The sequence below is a fragment of the Hylobates moloch genome, unplaced genomic scaffold (genome assembly GCF_009828535.3).
Source record: "Hylobates moloch isolate HMO894 unplaced genomic scaffold, HMol_V3 SCAFFOLD_11, whole genome shotgun sequence".
In the NCBI taxonomy this organism is placed as follows: Eukaryota; Metazoa; Chordata; class Mammalia; order Primates; family Hylobatidae; genus Hylobates; species Hylobates moloch.
Genome location: NW_026652286.1, coordinates 80,275,865 through 80,297,650, shown reverse-complemented (window position 1 = coordinate 80,297,650; position 21,786 = coordinate 80,275,865). Strand labels below are relative to the sequence as shown.

Below are 21,786 nucleotides of genomic sequence, written 5' to 3'. Positions count from 1 at the left end.
TAGATAAAAAGACAGCATCCAATTATCTTTCATCTTCAAGAGACTCACCTCACACGTAATTGACACCCAAAGCTCAAAGTAAATGGCTGGAGAAAGATCTGTCATGCAAATGGAAAACAAAACAAGGTAGGAGTCACTATTCTTACCTGAGATGAAACAGACTCTAAACCAACAATAGTCAAGAGGACAAAGAAGGGCATTACATAATAATAAAGGGTTCAATTGAACAAGAAGGCTTAATTATTTTAAATATATATATACCCACCACTGGAGCACCCAGATTCATAAAACAAGTTCTTGACCTATGAAAAGGATTAGAGAGCCACATAATTACAGTGGGAGACTTCAACACCTTACTGACAGTGTTAGATTATGTGGCAGAAAACTAACAAAGAAATTCTGTACTTAAACTTGACGCTCAACCAACTGGACCTAATAGACATCTAAAAGAATACTCTACCCAACAGCTACAGAACATACATTCTTCTCATCTGCACACGAAACATATTCTAAGTTTGACCACATGCTCAACCATAAAGCAAGTCTCAATAAATTTAAAAATACCGAAATCATACTAAGCACATTTTAGGACCACAGGGCAATAAAAATAGAAATCAATATCAGGAAGATATCTCGAAACCACACAATTGCATGGAAATTAAGCAACTTGCTCCTGAATGACTTTTGGGTGTACAATAAAATCGAGACACAAATCAAAAAATTCTCTGAAATCAATAAAAGTAGAGACCCAACATACCAACATCTTTTAGACGCAGCTAAAGCAGTGTTAAGAGTAAAGTTTATAGGGCCAAACACCTACATCAAGAAGCTAGAAAATCTCAAATTAACAATCTAACATTGCACCTAAAGGAACTAGAAAAAAGAGAACAAATCAACCCAAAATCTAGCTGAAGAAATGAAATAAGTAAAATCAGAGAACTCAATGAAATTGAGACTTGAAAACCCATACAAAAGATCAATGTAGGAGAGCAAGCACCAGGCATCTCAGGCGCGCTCCTTGGGCCTCCGGTGCCCGCTTCTTGCGCAGCAGCGGCTCTTCCGCCCTGCTGCAGGCGGAGGTGTGCTGGATCTAGACGAGGATGAGGATGACCTGGAGGTGTTCAGCAACGATGCCTCATTGATGGACATGAATTCCTTCAGCACTATGATGCCAACATCCCCTTTATCAATGATAAACCAAATCAAATTTGAAGATGAATGAGATTTAAAGGAACTCTTCATCACAGTTGATAAACCTGAAAGTTATGTTACTACAATAGAAACTTTCATTACGTATAGGATTATTACTAAGACATCTTGTGGAGAATTTGACTCCAGTGAATTTGAAGTTAGGAGACGGTATCAAGGTTTCCTTTGGTTGAAGGGAAAACTTGAAGAAGCACACCCCAGTCTGATTATTCCACCATTTCCAGAAAAATTTATAGTAAAAGGAATGGTGGAACACTTTAATGATGACTTCATTGAGACATGCAGGAAGCCTTTACATAAATTTTTGGGCTGAACTGCTGATCGTCCAACTTTAACGTTTAATGAAGTCTTCAAAATTTTTCTCACTGCACAACTCTCTTCTCACAAGAAGCAGGGTACTGGATTGCTAAGCAGGATGGGGCCAACAGTCAGAGCTGTTGCATCCTCAATGAGAGGAATTAAAAACCACGCAGAAATCTAATTGAACTAAAGAGCTTCTGCACAGTAAAAGAAACTACCATCAGAGTGAACAGGCAACCTACAGAATGGAGAAAATTTTTGCAATCTACCCATCTGACAAAGGGCTAATATCCAGAATCTACAAAGAACTTAAACAAATTTACAAGAATAAATCAAACAATCCCATCAAAAAGTGGGTGAAGGATATGAACAGACACTTCTCAAAAGAAGACATTTATGCAGCCAACAGACATATGAAAACATGCTCATCATCACTGGTCATCAGAGAAATGCAAATCAAAACCACAATGAGATACCATCTCACACCAGTTAGAATGGCCATCGTTAAAAAGTCAGGATCATTAAAAAGTCAGGAAACAACAGGTGCTGGAGAGGATGTGGAGAAATAGGAACACTTTTACACTGTTGGTGGGACTGTAAACTAGTTCAACCATTGTGGAAGTCAGTGTGGTGATTACTCAGGGATCTAGAACTAGAAATACCATTTGACCCAGCCATCCCATTACTGGGTATATACCCAAAGGATTATAAATCATGCTACTATAAAGACACGTGCACACATATGTTTATTGCGGTACTACTCACAATAGCAAAGACTTGGAACCAACCCAAATGTCCATCAATGATAGACTGGATTAAGAAAATGTGGCACATATACACCATGGAATACTATGCAGCCATAAAAAGGGATGAGTTCATGTCCTTTGTAGGGACATGGATGAAGCTGGAAACCATCATTCTGAGCAAACTATCACAAGGACAGAAAACCAAACACCGTATGTTCTCACTCATAGGTGGGAATTGAAGAATGAGAACACTTGGACACAGGGCGGGGAACATCACACACCAGGGCCTGTTGTGGGGTGGGGGAGGGGGGAGGGATAGCATTAAGAGAAATACCTAAATGATGAGTTAATGGGTACAGCACACCAACATGGTACATGTATACATATGTAACAAACCTGCACGTTGTGCATGTGTACCCTAGAACTTAAAGTATACAAAAACAAACAAAACAAACAAAAATTAAGCTTAAATGTAAATGGGCTAAAAGCTCCATCTAAAAGACATTAAAAAAAAACGCCTAGAAGAGTTCATGGAAATGAATAACTTTATTGAAATTTTTAGCCAGAAAACAAATTTGATAGATAAAATATCTTGGAGAATTTTCAAGGAAGAAAGGGAATATTTTGATGAAATGAAAGAATATGGTCCAATTCATATTCTGTGGTTAGTGTCAGAAGAGGATCTGGTTGATACTCTAAAAGATGTTGCCAGCTGCATTGACAGATGCTGTAAGGCCACTGAAAAATGGATGTTTGGACTCTCAGAGGCCCTGCTTCCTGTTGTACATGAGTACGTGCTTTATAGTGAAATGTTAATGGGTGTTATGAAAAGAAGAGACCAAATACAAGCAGAATTGGATTCCAAAGTTGAAGCTTTGACCTATAAAAAGGCAGATAGTGATCTGCTTACAGAGGAGATTGGAAAACTTGAAGATAAAGTAGAATATGCTAATAATGCCCTGAAAGCAGAACGGGAAAGATGGCAACACAATATGCAAAGTGATATCAAGTTAGCATTTACAGATATGGCTGAGGAGAGTATCCACTATTATGAACAGTGCCTTGCTACATGGGAAACATTCCTTACATCACCAACCTCCACTTGGAAGAAGCCTCCGAAGATAAACCTTAATCCCACTGAGGAGTTCTGTTTAATCTTTGGGAGACAACATTTATCAACCAAAGTTATTCTTTCTAGATCTGCCATGTCCTTTATAAAGTGGATGAAAAATGTTTTATACTATTTGGAAAAACCAACAACTTGAAACTTCAGGTACTCCAGTTCATTGACATGAATTTGAAGATATATGTATATATCTATTTGTATGGATATACATCTATACATATATAGATATATAGATACAGAGAGATTTAGCTTGGTTTTAATTATGTTCTTAAATTTGTATGCCAATAATTGTGTATAGATTTTTTTGTTAAATATTTGACTGTGGAACATGATATTGTAAATATGTTGTAAGGACTTAGTTTTAATAAAAAGTTTAATATGAAAAAAAGATCAATGTAACCAAAAGTTGGTGCCTTGAAATAATAAACAAGATCAATAGACCACTACCTAGATTAACAAAGAAAAAAGAGAAAAGATGCTAATAATCACAATCAGAAATGACAAATGTGACATTCAACTGATCCCACAGAAACATAAAAGACCCTCAGAGACTATTAGGAAAGCCTTCATGCACAGAAGTTAGAAAATCTATAGGAAATGGATAAATTCCTATAAACACAAAAGCTCCCAAGATTGATCCAGGAAGACAGTGAAAACCTGAATAGACCACTAATGAGTCCTGAGGTTGAATCAGTAATAAAAAACCTACCAACAAAAAAAGGCTTGGATCAGATCGATTCACAGCCAAATTCTGCCAGACATACAAATAAGACCTGGTACCAACCCTACTGAAAATATTCCAAAACATCAACGAGGAGGAACTCCTTCTTAACTTATCTATGATGCCAGCATCATTTTGATCCCCAAACCTGGCAGAGACACGTGAAAAAAGAAAATTTTAGGCCAATATCCCTGATAAACATAGAAGCAACAATCCTCAACAAAATACTAACAAACTGAATCCAGCAGCACATCAAAAAGTTAATTTATAGTGATCAAGTAGGCTTTATTCCTGGGATGCAAGGTTGATGCAAAATACACAAATCAATACAAGTGATCTGCCACATAACTAAAAACAAAAACCATATGATCATCTCAGTATATACAGAGAAAGCTTTTGATATAATACAACATTCCTTCATGGTAAAAACCCTCAACAAACTAGGCATCAAAGGAACATATCTCAAAATAATAAGAGCCATCTATGACAAAACCACCCCCAACCTTATACTGAATGGGCAAAAGCTGGAAACATTCCCCTTGAGAACTGGAACAAGACATGGATGCCCACTCTTGCTACTCTTATTCAACATAGTACTGGAAGTCCTAACCAAGCAGTCAGGCAAGAGAAAGAAATAAAAGGCATTTAAACAGGAAAAGAAGAAGTCAAACCATCTATCTTCACTGATGATATGATTCTATACCTAGAAAACCCTTACGACTTTACCAAAAGGCTCCTAGAACTGATAAACGACTTCAGTAAAGTTTCAGGATACAAAATCAATGCCAAGAGCATTCAAGCTCAGAGCCAAATCAAGAAAGCAATCTCATTTACAATAGCCACAAAAAGAATAAAATACCTAGGGATACAGCTAACCAAGAATGTGAGAGATCTCTACAAGGAGAACTATAAAACACTGCTGAAAGAAATCAGAGATGGCAAATAAATGGAAAGATATTCTATACTCATGGATTGGAAGAATCAAGGTGGATAAGATGGGTATACTGCCAAAAACAATTTGCAGGTTCAACACTATTCATATCAAAGTACCAGCATCATTTTTCACAGAATTAGAAAAAACTATCCTGCAATTCATTTGGTACCAGAAAAGAGCCTCAATAGCCAAAGTAGTCCTAAACAAAAGGAACAAAGCAGGAGGCATCCATACCTGATTTCAAACTATATGACAAGGCTACAATAACCAAAACAGCATGATAATGGCACAAAAACAGACACATAGACCAATGGAACAGAATAGAGAATCCAGAAATAAGGCCACACACCTACAACCATCTGATCTTCAAAAAAGTCAACAAAAATAAGCAATGGGAAAAGACTCCCTGTTCACTAAATGGTGCTGGGATAACTGGCTATCTATATGCAGAAGAATGAAACTGGACCCCTGCCTATCACCATATGCAAAAATCAATTCGAGATGAATTAAAGACTAAAAAAAAGACCTAAAACTATAAAAATCCTTGAAGAAAACCTAGGAAATACCCTTCTTGATATTGGCTTTGACAAAGAATTTATGGCTAAGTCCTCAAAAGCATTTGCAACAAAACCAAAAATTGACAAGTGGGATGTAATTAAATTAAAAAGCTTCTGCACAGCAAAAGAAACTATCAACAGAGTAAATGAACAACCTACATAATGGGGGAAAATATTGGCAAACTGCATCCAACAAAGGTCTAATATCCATAACCTATAAGGAACTTTTTTTTTTTTTTTTTTTTGAGATGGAGTCTTGCTCTGTAGCCCAGGCTGGAGTACAGTGGCGCAATCTCGGCTCACTTCAAGCTCTGCCTCCCGGGTTCAGGCCATTCTCCTGCCTCAGCCTCCCGAGTAGCTGGGACTACAGGCACCTGCCACCACGCCCGGCTCATTTGTTTGTACTTTTAGTAGAAACGGGGTTTCACCGTGTTAGCCAGGATGGTCTCGATCTCCTGACCTCATGATCCACCCGCCTCGGCCTCCCAAAGTGCTAGGATTACAGGCATGAGCCACCGCGCCCGGCCACCTATAAGGAACTTAAATCAGCAAGCAAGAAACAATTAACACCATTAAAAAGTGGGAAAAGGACAGGAACAGGCACTTCTCAAAAGCAGACATACAAGCGGCCAAACATGAAAAAATGCTCATCAACACTAATCATCAGAGAAATGCAAATCAAAACCACAGTGAGATTTCATCTCATACCAGTCAGAATGACTTGTTAAAAAGTCAAAAAATAACAGATGTTGGTGAGGCTATGGAGAAAAGAAGACACTTATAAGACCATGTTCTTTGCAGCAACATGGACGCAGCTGGAGGCCATTAGCCTAAGCGAACTAATGCAGAAACAGAAAGCCAAATACCACATGTTCTCACTTATGAGAGCTAAACATTGAGTACACGTGGACATAAAGACAGGAACAATAGACACTGGGGTCAACAAAAGGGGTGAGAAAGAGAGAGGGAGACAAGGACTGAAAAACTACCTATTGGGTAGTACATGCACTGCCTGGGTGATGGATTCAGTTATACCCCAAACCTCAGCATCACACAGTATGCCCATGTAATAAACCTGCTTGTGTACTTCCTGATTCTAAGAGTTGGAAAATGAGAAGTCTATACATAGCTTTCCTTACATTTTAAAAAGATTTCATTGGTTGTAGTTTTTAAAGTTATATATGCAATAGTTTAATGAGACTAGTTGCCTTTACAACAAACAGCAGTGCTCCACTCACTCCTATCTCTTCCTATCCCCACCACCTTCATCTTTTTGCAAATTCATTTCATGTCTACTTACATATTTGCTTTTGCTCATTCATTTCATGTTTACACTTTTTTTGTTTGTTTTTGAGACAGAGTCTTGCGCCGTCGCCCAGGCTGGAGTGCAATGGCACAATCTCGGCTCACTGAAACCTCTGCCTCCTGGGCTCAAGCAATTCTCCTGCCTCAGCCTTCTGAGTAGCTGGGCTTATAGGTGTGCACCACCATGCAAGGCTAATTTTTTTTGTATTTTTAGTTGAGATGGGGTTTCATCATGTTGGCCAGGCTGGTCTCGAACTTCTGACCTCAAATGATCCACCGGCCTCGGTCTCCCAAACTGCTAGGATTACAGGCATGAGTCACCGCACCCAGCCGATGGTATATACATTCTTAAAAATCCCCCTTTCAGTAAGATACTTCTGCCTTCACCTATGCTTGTAGTCTTCTAGTCCAGAAACTCTCCCCAAGAAATAAAATGTGGGTAGGGGGAGGGCAGTTATTGGTTGTGTCAAGGTTGAGGTGGGGGAAGGAATCTTGGGACCAAATAATATTTTTAGAAGCTCTCAACCAATTCTTATTTTAGCCACCCGTCTCTTTCCCGCCACTGCCACCAATTTGAACAGCATAAATCAGGGTGGCTGGGCTTCCCCTACTACCAGTTTAAGATTCAGATGTCTTAGCTTTGCTGAGTCAGTTACACCTTTCTTTGCTACTTTTTCCTTTCAGTTTTCCTTGTTCTTATGACTTTATGCTTTAAGAAAAGTCCCTCTACTGTCATTTTAATATGTATTAGTCCATTCTCACGCTGCTAATAAAGACACACTTGAGGCTCGGTAATTTAAAAAAAAGAGGTTGAACGGACTCACAGTTCCACATGGCTGGGGAGGCTTTAAAATCATGGTGGAAGGCGAAAGAGGAGCAAAAGCATTCCTTAGACGGTGACAGGAGGGAGAAGAATGAGTGTCCAGCGAAGAGGGAAGCTCCTTATAAAACCATCAGATCTCATGAGAACTAACTCACTACCAGGAGAACAGGATGGGGGAACCGCCCCCATGATTCAATTATCTCCACCTGGTCCCTCCCACGACACATGGGGATTATGGGAACTACAATTTAAGACGAGATTTGGCGGGAGACGCAGCCAAACCATATCAAGGGATTAAAATTAGAAACATATGTTCAGTCTGCTTCTATTGTTATATTAATCCAGAAGCCCAGAAAATGTTCAAACTATAGGTCAAGAGATACTGTTCCTATTACTGAATCTCAAACATCAAATGAAGCCAGGAAACTAGCAAGAAGATAGCATACAAGTTCAGATCTTAGACTCTGGAATAACACCTGAGGTTGAAACCTGTGTCTGTCATTTGCTAGGTTTCTGACCTTTTGACATTTACCTAACCTCTCCCAGCTTCAGTATTTTTCATCTGTACAATAGAGATAATAATGTAGCTAATTAATGAGCTTAATGTATATACACATATATGATGTTCTTACATTGTCTAAATTCTAGAAGACAGTAAATGCTCAATAAGTTGAGGTAACCTGGATGCCCACGAAAAGACAGTCAGAAAAGGGAAACCATAAAAACAATTCCAAGTTATTGAGCACATGTTACAAACCAGGCACTATGCTAGGCACTGGGTATACAATGAAGACAGACCATGTAGAAGGTTAGCCTTCAAGGAGCTTAGAGTGTGGTCATGGAGAAAACAATATATAAGCACAAGCAATATATAATTACAATGTGTGATAAGTGCTATAAAAGAAAACAGAATACCATAAAAGGGAATAATAAGGGGGAATTCGCTTGGATTAGCTGTTGGGAAAAAAATCTCTTAATGAGTGAAAATAACACATATGCCAAATCCAGACTAATGCCAAAGTGGATCAATAAAATGCATATGCTTTTTAACCATTGAAAGTAAATTAATATTAACCTGTAATATACAGGTCAAAGGCATTAGAGATGTGACCTTGCTGTCAAGTCATTTAATTTCTCTTGGCCTTAATTTCCTCATCTATAAAATAAAAGTTGGACAAAATAATCTCTGAACTCACAGCTTCTACAAGTTTATGCAAATTTAGGAATGTAAGAACATTATAAACAAAGTTAAAAATCAAGAGAACAAGCCAGCCACGGTGGCTCATGCCTGTAATCCCAGCACTTTGGGAGGTCGAAGTGGTCGGATCATTTGAGGTCAGGAGTTTCAGACCAGCCTGGCCAACACGGTGAAACCCTGTTTATACAAAAAAATACAAAAATTAGCCGGGTGTGGTGTGGTGGTGCACGCCTGTAGTCCCAGCTACTCAGGAGGCTGAGGCAGGAGAATTGCTTGAGCCCGGGAGGTGGAGGTTGCAGTGAGCCGAGATCACGCCACTACACTTCAGCCTGAGTGCTAGAGCGAGACTTTGATTTCAAAAAAACAAAAGACAACAGATTTTTTTTCCCTTTAGTCTTCTCAATTATATGGTTGTACTGAATTTTATTTTTTCATTTTTACTAAAGCATAGATATTGTTTAGAAGTGATAAAGCTGAAACATCTTTCGTCCCCCACCAATCTCTTTGCAAGGATGACCCTCACTAATTCAGGCCCGGCATGTCACTCTTCATTTGTTCTGAGTATGTGACATTATGCTCTCAGACACGAAAACCATAAATGTATACAAGACTGGAAGATAAGTGACAAAATATTAATCATAGTTAACATTGCTATTTTCTGCTTAATTGGTCCTTAAATTTTTCTCCTTTTCCACAATTTGCATATATTACTTTTATAATTAAAAAGTTAATTATTCAAATAATGTTTACTGTGATGAAGAATAACAAAAGCATGTTATCTCTTATCGTCAAAAAGAGAGCTATCCATTTGATTAAAAATATTGTGTGGAGATAGTTCTAGCTAGTAATTATATTTTGCCTCCACCAAATTATTTGTGAAAATTTATTCTGTTACTTTTAAAAAAAGTGACAGCAAGGCCATGTTTCAATTTCTGATTGCCATGTTTAATATTCATAAAAGGAGGTGCTGGCCTTTATCAGCAAGGTATTCCTTTCAGTAATGAGTTCAGGGGCAGATTTCTTTAAAAAGAAAAATTTCTCTAACATCTTTCAGTAATTAGTAGAATTGAGAATTTATCAGACTTGGAAGAGGGATGGTGGATCTCCATTCTTGTCTAGTATTTTTCATCTTCTTAATATCTTGGTTTTATTGCTTTTTAGGAATTATAAAAAGATCAGTAGGATCTAGCATCTATCTATTTATCTATCTATCTATATTCTCATTAAATGATCCATTTTGGATTCCTCTATCATCAAATTATGGCAGGACTATGCTAATTCTTTGAGAAGTTCAGGTAGAATTTCATGATGTCATCTGGTTGATGAAATTTAAGAGACTGAGGATGTTTCATTAATGATGTAGATGGGATCAATGCCTGGGTACATGGAGTTACTGCAGAGGCTCATGAATCCTTATTCATACCAAGCACAACTTAAAGGACTGAAAACATAATATTTACGACTATTTTTCAAATATTTATATATACTATAGCATTTAATATAATGCAAATTCGTTGAAAACTATTAAACCATTTTGTCAGCATGCATGTTGTCAATAAATATCTTCTACAAGATTGGGATTTATGTAGTGAAATAAACACTTGATCTGAAATCTGTATTTCAAATGACAATAAATATTACTTTCATCTATAAAAGGTAAGATTCCATTCTGGGTTGATCATTTAACTAGTTGTGTGGCTCATTTATCTTTCCTCATTTGAAAAATAGAGATAATAATACAAACTATTCTTACAGGAATTTTATGAGTCTCAAGTGCTTTGAAGATGCCACATACTTTGAAAATATTAGATGTCACCGTGATGACAGCTATTTTCATGATCATTTATATAATGATATGAAGCATAATAAGACAGTTGAAAAAAATAATCCCAACCTCAAGTTCAGAGAATCAAGTTCGAGTTTTCTTATTTTTAAGTTCATATAAAATTATATTTTGCTGTTTCCTGCAATAATAATTTATTTTAAGAATAAAAGTAAAATTACTGGGTCAGCATGACTGAATGAGAATATGCAGAAATCTCCACCTTCTGTCCTACATGTATAGAAATGAGAGATAAAATATTAAACAATATATACAATCAAACTAAAAAACAATTGCAAAAGGCCCACCATAGACACATTTAGAGAGAGAAACTACAGAGATAGCAGGACCTGAAGATACACAGTTCTTGGGAAGCTAGGATTGGAGACAGAACAAACGTCGGTGCCTTTATGAGATCAAGAGTTAAATGTGCTCCAGACTTGATGAGAATGAAAATCAGGTTTTTCAATCTGGAGACAAAGAGCTATTTTCTTTGCTTTCAAATATCAACCATGTCTTGTATTTAAAAGGCAACTGAGGCTGGTTGTGGTGGTTCACGCCTGTAATCTCAGCACTTTGGGAGGCTGAGGCAGGTGGATCACCTGAGGTCGGGAGTTTGAGACCAGCCTGACCAACATGGAGAAACCCCGTCTCTACTAAAACTAGAAAATTAGCCAGGTGTGGTGTCACATGCCTGTAATCTCAGCTACTTGGGAGGCTGAGGCAGGGGAATCACTTGAATCTGGGAAGCAGAGGTTGCAGTGAGCCGAGATCACCCCATTGCACTGCAGCCTGGGCAACAAGAGTGAAACTCCATCTCAAAAAAAAAAAAAAAAAAAAGGCAACTGAAATAAATCTGAAATAAATTCACTTATCATTGGAAACCTATTACTTTTTTTTTCTTTTTTTTTGAGATGGAGTCTCACTCTGTTGCCCAGGCTAGAAGGCAGTGGTACTATCTTGGCTCACTACAACCTCCACCTCCCGGGTTCAAGCAATTATCCTGCCTCAACCTCCCAAGTAGCTGAGATTACAGGTGCCTGCCACCATGCCTGGCTAATTTTTTGTATTTTTAAAATTTTTTTAGAAGAAACGTTGGCTGGGCTGGTCTTGAACTCCTGATCTCAAGTGATCTACTCACCTCGGCCTCCCAAAGTGCTGGGATTACAGGCGTGAACCACCATGCCTGGCCAATCTATTACTTTTAATTGCAAAAACCAATTCTTTTAATTGCAAAAACTGCAATTACTTTTGCACCAACCTAATACTTCTGTTCAAGCCTGGTAGCTGAAACAGACATTTCTGCATGAGACTGGAATTTGAGTTTGAATAATATACATGGTTGTAACTGGGCTGCCTGAATAGGTGGGAATCCAAAGGCAGATTATAGTGTATGACTTGGTTTGAGGCCAGATAACTGGTAAGGCAAAATATAGGAGAAACCCTTTACTGAGGATGAACTCTCAAACCAAAAGAATACAATGAAGCTCAGTGTCATGAAAAATAGTCAATAGAATCTATAAATAAGAAAATTCACAGCCAAGGAAAGAGGGCTAACAGAATAATCTGAAAGAGGTGTGAAGTTTAAAACTGTCAACCTCCCCAACAATAAAAAAAAGGAGGACATGAAGTTTAAAATTGTCAACCCCTCTGCAAAAAAAGCCCCTCCAAAGCAAAATTATTATCCATAAAACAAGACTAAGTATTTATGAAAGCAGAGGAAGAAGATATGAAAAGAAACTATTGGAAATCTTGAAAATAAAATATAGTCACAAAATTTAAAAATATGAGTGGGCTAAATAGTAATTTTAAAAGAGTGAAAGAGAAAATGAATTAGAAGATAGAACAGAAGAAATTTCTTGGCATGTAGAGATAAATAAATATGTGGAAAATGAAAGAGAATTTGGGAAATATGGATGAGAGATAGAATGAGATACAAAGCCATACAAATAAGTTAAAGTCTTAGAAGTCACTAGCAAGAAAGGACAGATCATCTACAACAATACATCAATCAGGGCAACAGCAGACTTCTCCGCCACAGAAATGGAAGCCAGAGAACAATGGAGTCATTGCTTCAAAGTAGCAAGCGGAAATAAGTGTGAATGAAATTTAATAGTCAGAAAAAATATCAGTGAAGGGAGAAGTCTGAAGAAAGCACATATTCAAGTATATGAAGACTAAAAAGGCTTACTACAGACTCTTAATGAAAGAATTATTAAAAGATGAACTTTGGCAAGAACAAAAGTGAACTTGGTACAAGTAGAATGCCAGAATCCTGGGTGTAACAATACATTCAGAAAATATCTCAGTAGGCTGGGCGCGGTGGCTCACGCCTGTAATCCCAGCACTTTGGGAGGCCGAGGCGGGCGGATCACGAGGTCAGGAGATCGAGACCATCCTGGCTAACACAGTGAAACCCCGTGTCTACTAAAAATACAAAAAATTAGCCGGGCGAGGTGGCAGGCGCCTGTAGTCCCAGCTACTCTGGAGGCTGAGGCAGGAGAATGGCGTGAACCCTGGGGGGCGGAGCCTGCAGTGAGCCGAGATCGTGCCACTGCACTCCAGCCTGGGCGACAGCGAGACTCTGTCTCAAAAAAAAAAAAAAAAAAAAAAAAAAAAAAAAAAAAAAAAAAAGAAAATACCTCAATAAATAAGTGTTGATTAAATAATGACAATCTTTCAAAAAACATAGAATATATAGCTTCTATATAGACTCAATGGAGGGGAAAAAATAAAAAGACAAATCAAACAAACAATGACAACAAAACCAACTTTATGAGACCAGTCAGCAAAGAAAAGGAAGAACAATCTGGCAAATAGAAAATGCAAAACAAGACATTAGAAATGTTTCAGAACAATCCAATAAATACTAATAGGTTGAACCTACTCATTTGAATATAAACACTAAGATTGAATCTTAAAAATTTAGATATGTGCAACTTATAGAGAGACTTACAAAAGTAAACTATATAGAAGAGTCAAAAATAAACGGATTTAAAAATTATCAGTGAATATCAATCAAAAGACAGCTAGTACAACATTCTTTAAACAAGATAATATAGAATACAATGAAAAATATCGAAGAACAAGAAAAAATATTCTTAAATCGGAAAAAAATCTCATCAGAAATGTGGAAATATAACAAGAAAAGCTCAAACGTATAAATTAAAATATTCCAAATTACAAGGAAAACATATAAATCCAGTTACTTTGGTAGAGTTTAATACACCTTGCACAGAAATAGATCAATAAAACAGATAAAAATTAGTAAAGGTATGGGAGATTTGTGAAATACAAATAGCAAGTTTGCTCTAATGGATATGCACTAAATCTTAGTTTTGATAATCAGAGAATACACATTCTTTTCAAGTACAGAGAAGATTTACATGAATTTATTCCATATTATGCCCCAAATACAGTTTCATAAAACTGTAAGAATTCATACCAACTAGAACACATTCTTGGCAAATGAGTAAATAAAATTAGACCTAAATAATAAAAAAGAACCAAAATATTTATATATTTGAAATAAAACCAAAACAGGCCAAAAATACTCCCTTGTAAATAATTTGTGATTAAAAAGGAAGTCCAAATGAAAAAGGTATAATATTTAAAGGTGACATACCAAGAGTTCTATCATACAGAAACATACTGAGAGCAGCTAACTTATAATGTAGGAAATTTATAACCTCAAGCGCATGTACTTGGAAAAGAAAGAGAAAAAGAAAGAAAAAACTCTAGGTATTTAAACAAAGAAGCTAGAAACAGGACAAAGAATAAACCCAAAGAAAATAGAAAGAAGTAAACGATAAATGTAAAAAGAGAAATTAATTAAATAGAAAACAAATTAATGAACAGCAAGACTTGGCCAGGTGCGGTGGCTCACGCTTGTAATCCCAGGACTTTGGGAGGCCGAGTCTGGTGGGTCGCCTGAGGTCAGGAGCTCGAGACCAGCCTGGCCAACATGGTGAAAGCTTGTCTCTACTAAAAATACAAAAAATTAGCCGAGTGTGGGGGCAGGTGCCTGTAATCCCAGCTACTTGGGAGGCTGAGGCAGGAGAATCGCTTGAACCCGGGAGATGGAGGTTGCAGTGAGCTGAGATCATGCCACTGCACTCCAGCCTGGGCGACAGTGTGAGACTCTGTCTCAAAAAACAAAAATAAAATAAAATAAAATAAATAAAAATAAAAATAAATAGGAAGACTCATTAAGAAGGAAACAAAAAAGAAAGGAAAACGAAATAATATTAGGAACAAAAAGGTTTACAATGACAATCCTGCAGCAACAACCGCCCCTAGTATCCAGATGGTACTCTCCAAATACCATTTCTCACTGAAAGGAATCAGGGGTCCTTTGCAAAATGGATGATTTCTGGAAGGAGTCATTTCAAAAGGAGGACATAAAAACCATCTTTAAGGTGCCACTGGCCTAAGATGGAACAAATTTGAACAGCAGAAAGAATTGATCTGTGGTTATTGATTGAAACATCAGTAATAACAATCCTCTAGTTCATAAAGGTATTAAGAAATCCCCATTGGTAACCACTGGAGGTTAATAGGACATCAACTCATTAACATGAAAATTGATATGCAAAGGGGAAGAATAAAGCATTTATCCTGCCTTCCTATCTGAACTATATTTTTGGGATAATCAAATAGATTTGATGAAGGGAAGTGCTGTAGGGAAGAATTTCTGTGAATATATGTAGATATATTACATCTGTAGATAGAATTAATGTCACCTGTTTGCAATTCCCACTAAATAATAAATCAAGGCAACAATTATTAAAGGCTTCTAAAACTATCAGAACTTGCCGATCAGTCTTAGCAACACTATAACTTGGAAAGCCAGACATTATCTGCCTCGCAATCTTCTGTAGTAAGAAGTATGCAGCACCAACTATGAAGTATTCTTGCTAAAAAAAAAAAAAATGAACCGGAATCTAATTACCAGTTTAGATGAACTTAGATCTAACTAGCATTTCGTGGAAACTACAGAAGATAGAGTAGCAAGTTAAATAACGTCACAGGGAAGCAGTGCCTCCAATTCAGAATGTGGACATCATACAGGATAGAGGCATATTTCTCTGACAAAGAAATATCATAAAAAGAGAGGAAACTGTTAGAAAATAAAGACTTATTAACCAAATATACCACATGGACTTTGGATCCTAATTTGGATGAACTGTAAAAAGACATTTTTGAGACAATCAGGGAAATTTTAATATAGATTGGCTACTAAATAGAATTCAGGAATTATTGTTAATTTTGTTAGATATGATAATGGTATGGTGGTTCTGTTAAAAAAATGTTATCAGTTAAAGATGCATATGAAATGATCATTATTTCTGGGATTTCCACAGAAATACTCCAGAAGAAATAATGACAGAAAGAAAGAAAGGGAGATAAAAAGAAAGAGAAAGAAAAAGAAAAGAAAAGTGAGGGGAATAAGTGTAAAAATATAGGCAAAATTTTGTTAATTGTTGAAACTTAGGGTTCATTATATTATTTCTTCTATTTGTGTGTGTTGAAAAGTTTTATTATAAAAAGTTTTAAAATGAGGGAGCATAAAATAGGTAAGAGAAAAATTGAAAGTCTAGGAGAATACAATGAAAAGTGATATTAATAAAATTACAAAAAAATTAAATGGAAAAATTTCTAATAATATAATAAATTGCCAGAATTGACTCAAGAATAAATAGAAAACCTAATAAATAGAACCTATAACCATAAAAAAATCATGAAACTAGTTGTCAAAAATCTCCTCCGACACTCCAAAAAGGTCACCAGGCTCATAGTTTAATGGGCTACTTGTAGCAAACCTTCAAAAGAAAAAGTATAGATAATACAGTTAATCCTTGAAGAACATGAGTTTGAACTCATGTTCACTTGCATGTGAATTTTCTTCCACCTCTGCCACTCCTGAGACAGCAAGACCAGCCTCTCTTCATCCTCCTCCTTCTTAGCCTACTCAATGTGAAAATGAAAAGGAGGAAGACTTTTATGATGACCCACTTCCACTTAATGAATAGTAAATATATTTCTCTTTCTAATGATTTTTAAACACATTTTCTTTTTCCTAGCTTACTTTATTATAAGAATACAGTATGTAATACATAAAACATACAAAATATGTATTAATTTGTTTATACAACAGACTATTTATGTTGTGGGTAAGGCTTCTGATAGTTACGGGTAAAGTATGGGTATGGTAGTTATGGGTAAGGTACAGGTATGGCAGTTATGGGTAAGGCTGTTAGTAAAGTTTTGGGGAACTCAGAAGTTATAGGTAATTTTTCAACTGTGCAGGTGCTTGGTGCTCCTCACCCCCTTCTTGTTCAAGGGTCAACTGTACCTATTTTACACACACTGTTTCAGAGAAGAAAGAAAGAGAGAAACCTACTTATCAAATTAAAGTAATCTGGATGCTAGATCTAAAAGAATCAATCATAGGAACTTGGATTATGCCCCAAACTCATATCAGCTGTTTTATCTGGGAAGGTGAGAAGGAAGATAGACATGGGAAGGGTGGTTCAATGAGATCTCAGCTTGATTTATAATATTTTAATGCATTTATTTAAAAAGACATGAAGCAATATAACAAAGACATTAAAAATTGTTAATTTCATGTGATAGAAACACTTTAGTTATTTTTTACTTTAGTCAATTTTTACATTTTTTCAAAAAAAAAATCTACAGCAAATCATAGTTTGCTGTTCAACTTTGACAGAAGACAAAACCATCTCTTTAAAGCATATTATTAACATGTGCCAAGCTAATGAACAGCTGGCAGACTTGCTCAGCGGTAGGAAGCCTAGCATGTACTATTTTTAGATCAAGAAATTCTGAGTAGTTCAAGTTACTACAGCTCTTGTAAACATCTCCATCTTTTCTGAGCATAAACCGATGAAATATTAGAACATTTTATTTTGAAAACATTTATTTGCTGTGACTCTTCAGAGTTGAACAGTTATTAATGAATCACTTTATATATATATATTTATTTAGCACTTTTATGGAGTGCCTACTACATATTGTACACTACATAGCTAGCACTAAGTCTACAGAGGTGAGTGATAGAATCCCTATCCATAGGAGAGGAGATGAATAAGAAAGTCATTGCTAACTGTATGGTGAAATCAGTAGTGCATAGGGCTAGGTAGATCTCAGATGTTCATCCATCCTAGCCTAGAGGATCAGGGGATGTGGCCCTTGAATTAAGTACTATTGTTATTCATCAAATAAGGGTAGGAGCCATTGAGGGAAGAAAGAAAGATGCTCTAATTAAGAGAAAAGCATACACAAACAAGGAGACTCTGGAGTGTCTCAAGTCCAAGATTTGTCAGTGCATGTTTCACGTGCAAACGGAGCAGGTGTGATGGAAGTTGATTTGCTCTGGGAATTTAGGCACCTTCTGAGAGAGAATTCATACTAAGAGAAGAAGGGTGATGCCTATTCTGTGTATTCCCTGGCTGAACTTCCCCATGAATTCATGTCTGTGCAGACACTGGAGTGAGAGCAAGATAGTATTCCTTTAGTACTTGTGATGGTGAATTTAATGTGTCAACTTGACTGGGCCAAAAGGTGCCCAGATTAAACATCATTTATGGGTGTGCCAGTGAGAGTGTTTCTGGAAGAGATTAGCATTTAATCAGGGACTAAGAAGACTGCTCTCACCAGTGTGGGCGGGCAGCATCCACGTCATTCAGGGCCTAAACAAAACAAAAAGGCAGAGGAAGAGTAAATTCTCTCTTTTCTTGGTCTGGAACCTCCATCTTCTCCTGCCCTTGGACATTGGAGATCCTGGTTCTTGGGCCTTTGAACTCTGGGACTTACACCCTTGGTTCTCTTGGTTCTCAGGCCTTCAGACTCAGACTGAATTATACCACTGGCTTTTCTGGTTCTCCAGCTTGCAGATGACCTACTGTGGGTCTTAGGCTCCATAATCATGTGAGCCAATTCCCATAATAAATATCCTCTTAGATGTCTGAATATATCCTACTGGTTCTCTCTCTGGAGAACCCTGACTAATACAGTATTCCTCAACAGGTTGTAACACACAGAAAGAGACACACTTCTCCACACCTACCCCAATTTTGCTCCAGAAGTAAGTGTACTTTTGTACCTCCAGTGGTCCAAAGCTTTGGGACCCAGCATAGATGGCTGCAGAGAAAGGGTTCCTTCCTTGCAGTCCTGGACAATGCCCAAGGCAAGCAGTGGTGGTGCTTGGAAGATGTGATTGTCCATAGAGGAAGTGGCAGGGATGAATGTCTGGTGTATGTGTTGGTTCTCAGCCGGTATGGTAGGAATAAAGGGTTGACTGTAAATACCTGATGAACGCTGTCAACATCTAATAAAAAAAGGAATAGAATAGGAGGAAGAGAAGAAAGTGTTTGCTGATTGGATTTTTCTTTTCTTTTCTTTCTTTTTTTTTTTTTTTGGAGATGGAGTTTCACTCTTTTTGCCCAGGCTGGAGTGCAATGGCATGATATCAGCTCAGTGCAACCTCTGCCTCCCAGGTTCAAGCGATTCTCCTGCCTCAGCCTGCCAAGTAGCTGGGATTACAGGTGTCCACTACAACGCCTGGCTAATTTTTTCTATTTTTAGTAGGGACAAGGTTTCACCATGCTGGCCAGGCTGGTCTTGAGCTCCTGACATCAGATGATCCACCTGCCTCGGCCTCCCAAAGTGCTGGGATTACAGGCGTAAGCCACCACGCCTGGCCCTGGACTTTTTTTTGTTGTTTTTTTTTTTAGAGACCGGGTTTTGCTATGTTGCTCAGGCTGGCCTTGAACTCCTAGGCTCAAGAGACCCTCCTGCCTCAGCCTTCGGAACAGCTGAGATTACAGGCACAAACCATCGCATCTGACTTGATTGGACTTTTGTTGTACAAGACGTATACCCCCGTGATGACACAGATAGAGTTGGTGGCCTGAGGGATGTGTATATTTGGTTTTCTGTTCTACGCTGCCAAATGGGGTAAGAACCAGTGAAATGCAAGCTACATAGAGTAGCCCTGAACCACTTCTCCAAGATAAGCTGCCCAAATTCTGAGAACACTAGCCCCTGGCAACTCCACATTCTGTCTCACTGTAAAAGTGTAAAAGGTTAGGTTACTCCCCAGTCTGTCGAACATGTGCCTGATTGCCTTCTGAGCTAGCATATCCCTAATCCAAAAGGAAACCTAGCCTGGAGCTTGCGTCCAGCTAATCTTCTTCCACGTTGCCGCAAACAGGCAGTTCAGTTTTCTCCTTACACAGAGAGCAGAGATAGATTTTCACGATTCTTCAGGACTCTGTTCTCTTTGCTTTAATAGCCAAAAGCTAAAGCCAAATGAACTTGTTCACAGAGAACAACAAGCAATTTTATCTAATCCTTATTATTCTTGCTGTAACTGCAATTGTGTTATTCTGACTGACAGATTCCCAGAAGAGATTCAGTGAAAATACCCTTGATCAGATTCACAAAGGAACAGCATATTTCAAGTGGGCGTGTCTGGCTAGAATCTCCCTGAACGGTTCAGTAACAGCACATCAACAGACTACTGAATTCTTATTTCCCTGTCCAAAAGATAACAAAGCCAATCTGAAATCTGGAAGTGTTCTGGGGGCAGATGGTATTAGCCCAGTAGTAAACATATTTTTGGCTGCTTCTTTTCTTTTTTCCCCCTGGTAACTATGTTTAATGTGCTGAGAGAAAGCCATTTGTTTACAGAATCTTATTATAGAGCAGAAATATACTTGTTCCAGAGAAGAGAAGTTTAATTGGTTCCAAGTCAAATGATGCTAACAGGTGTCACCTCACCAATCCAGGACTTAAAATGGGTTATTATAAATAGGAGTAACACATATTTTTTTTGGCTCTTTTTCCCACCTATTATGCAAGACTGCATGCCACTATAATGTTCCTCCTGATTATTTCCAGCAACTTTGGGGGTGGCTCACGTGTGCTCATGAACAAGTACTGTCGGCTATCACATACGGTCTGTCATTTTCTTGCTCTTGAGCTCTGGCTCTTCTCTGCTGCTGTCTGCTGCTGAGGCCTGCAGAGATTAATATAAACGGCAGGTAAGTAATTATTGGACAGTCTAGCTGCTTCTGCCAGGCTCCATGACACTTCTGAAGGACATTACACCACTGGTTCCGTGGATATGCTGAGGTCTGCGAGATGACACTTGCAGGGAGAATCTCTCTCTCCCTTTCAGGGCTACATGCTGTTGAGGTTAATTGTTAAAGAGTAAGGAGTTATGGAGTTTTTGCCCGTAGCCCTCTCCCCTACCAGGCCAGGCTCTAGGGAAGTAGAATGGGCAGAATGTGAGTGTGGAAGCTATGAGAATGCGCCTCTTAGAACTGACTGCACCATAATGGGGGTGGGCCCAGCTGCTGCGCTCTGAAATCACAATCACGTTTACATGGAGACCGGCTTCCCACAGGCTGCTCCCAGTCGATGACTGATCATGAGAGGAACACTAAGGCTGACTTATCCCTGGGAGACACAGGGGACCTGCAACAGGAGATTTTGACTTAAGGTTTCCTGATGGCCCTGTCAGACTTTCCCTAGCATTGCAGTCTAAGATGCTGCCATCCAGTCTTCTTGTCCTCTTGCCCTTTCTCCTCTTGGGGTCAGACCTGGATTGCTATTTGATGACTAGCTCAGTTTCCCCACTTCCTTCTATTTTCTCTCAGAGTCATTTCCCCTAATATGCTTTTCTTTTGCACACTTAGTGTCATCTTGGCATCTGCTTCTCATGGGACTGAACTAACACAGGGAATGTGTGTTCCCTGCTATGGAAGCATAGTCTGTTCTCCCTGTTGCTGAGCCTTGTGTATCTTTTTTTTTTGAGATGGAGTCTTGCTCTGTTGCCCAGGCTGGAGTGCAGTGGCGCCACCTTGGCTCACTGCAACCTCTGCCTCCCAGGTTCAAGTGACTCTCCTGCCTCAGCCTCTCAAGTAGCTGGGACTACAGGTGTGCACCACCACGCCTGGCTTTTTTTTTTTTTTTTGTATTTTTAGTAGAGATGGGGGTTTCACCATATTGACCAGGCT

General features: G+C 38.1%; 1 pseudogene; it reads left to right on the top strand.

The window, feature by feature from the left end:
* Nucleotides 1-1,126: 1,126 nt before the first annotated feature.
* Nucleotides 1,127-3,387, top strand: LOC116477428 (sorting nexin-7-like; annotated as a pseudogene).
* Nucleotides 3,388-21,786: the final 18,399 nt, after the last annotated feature.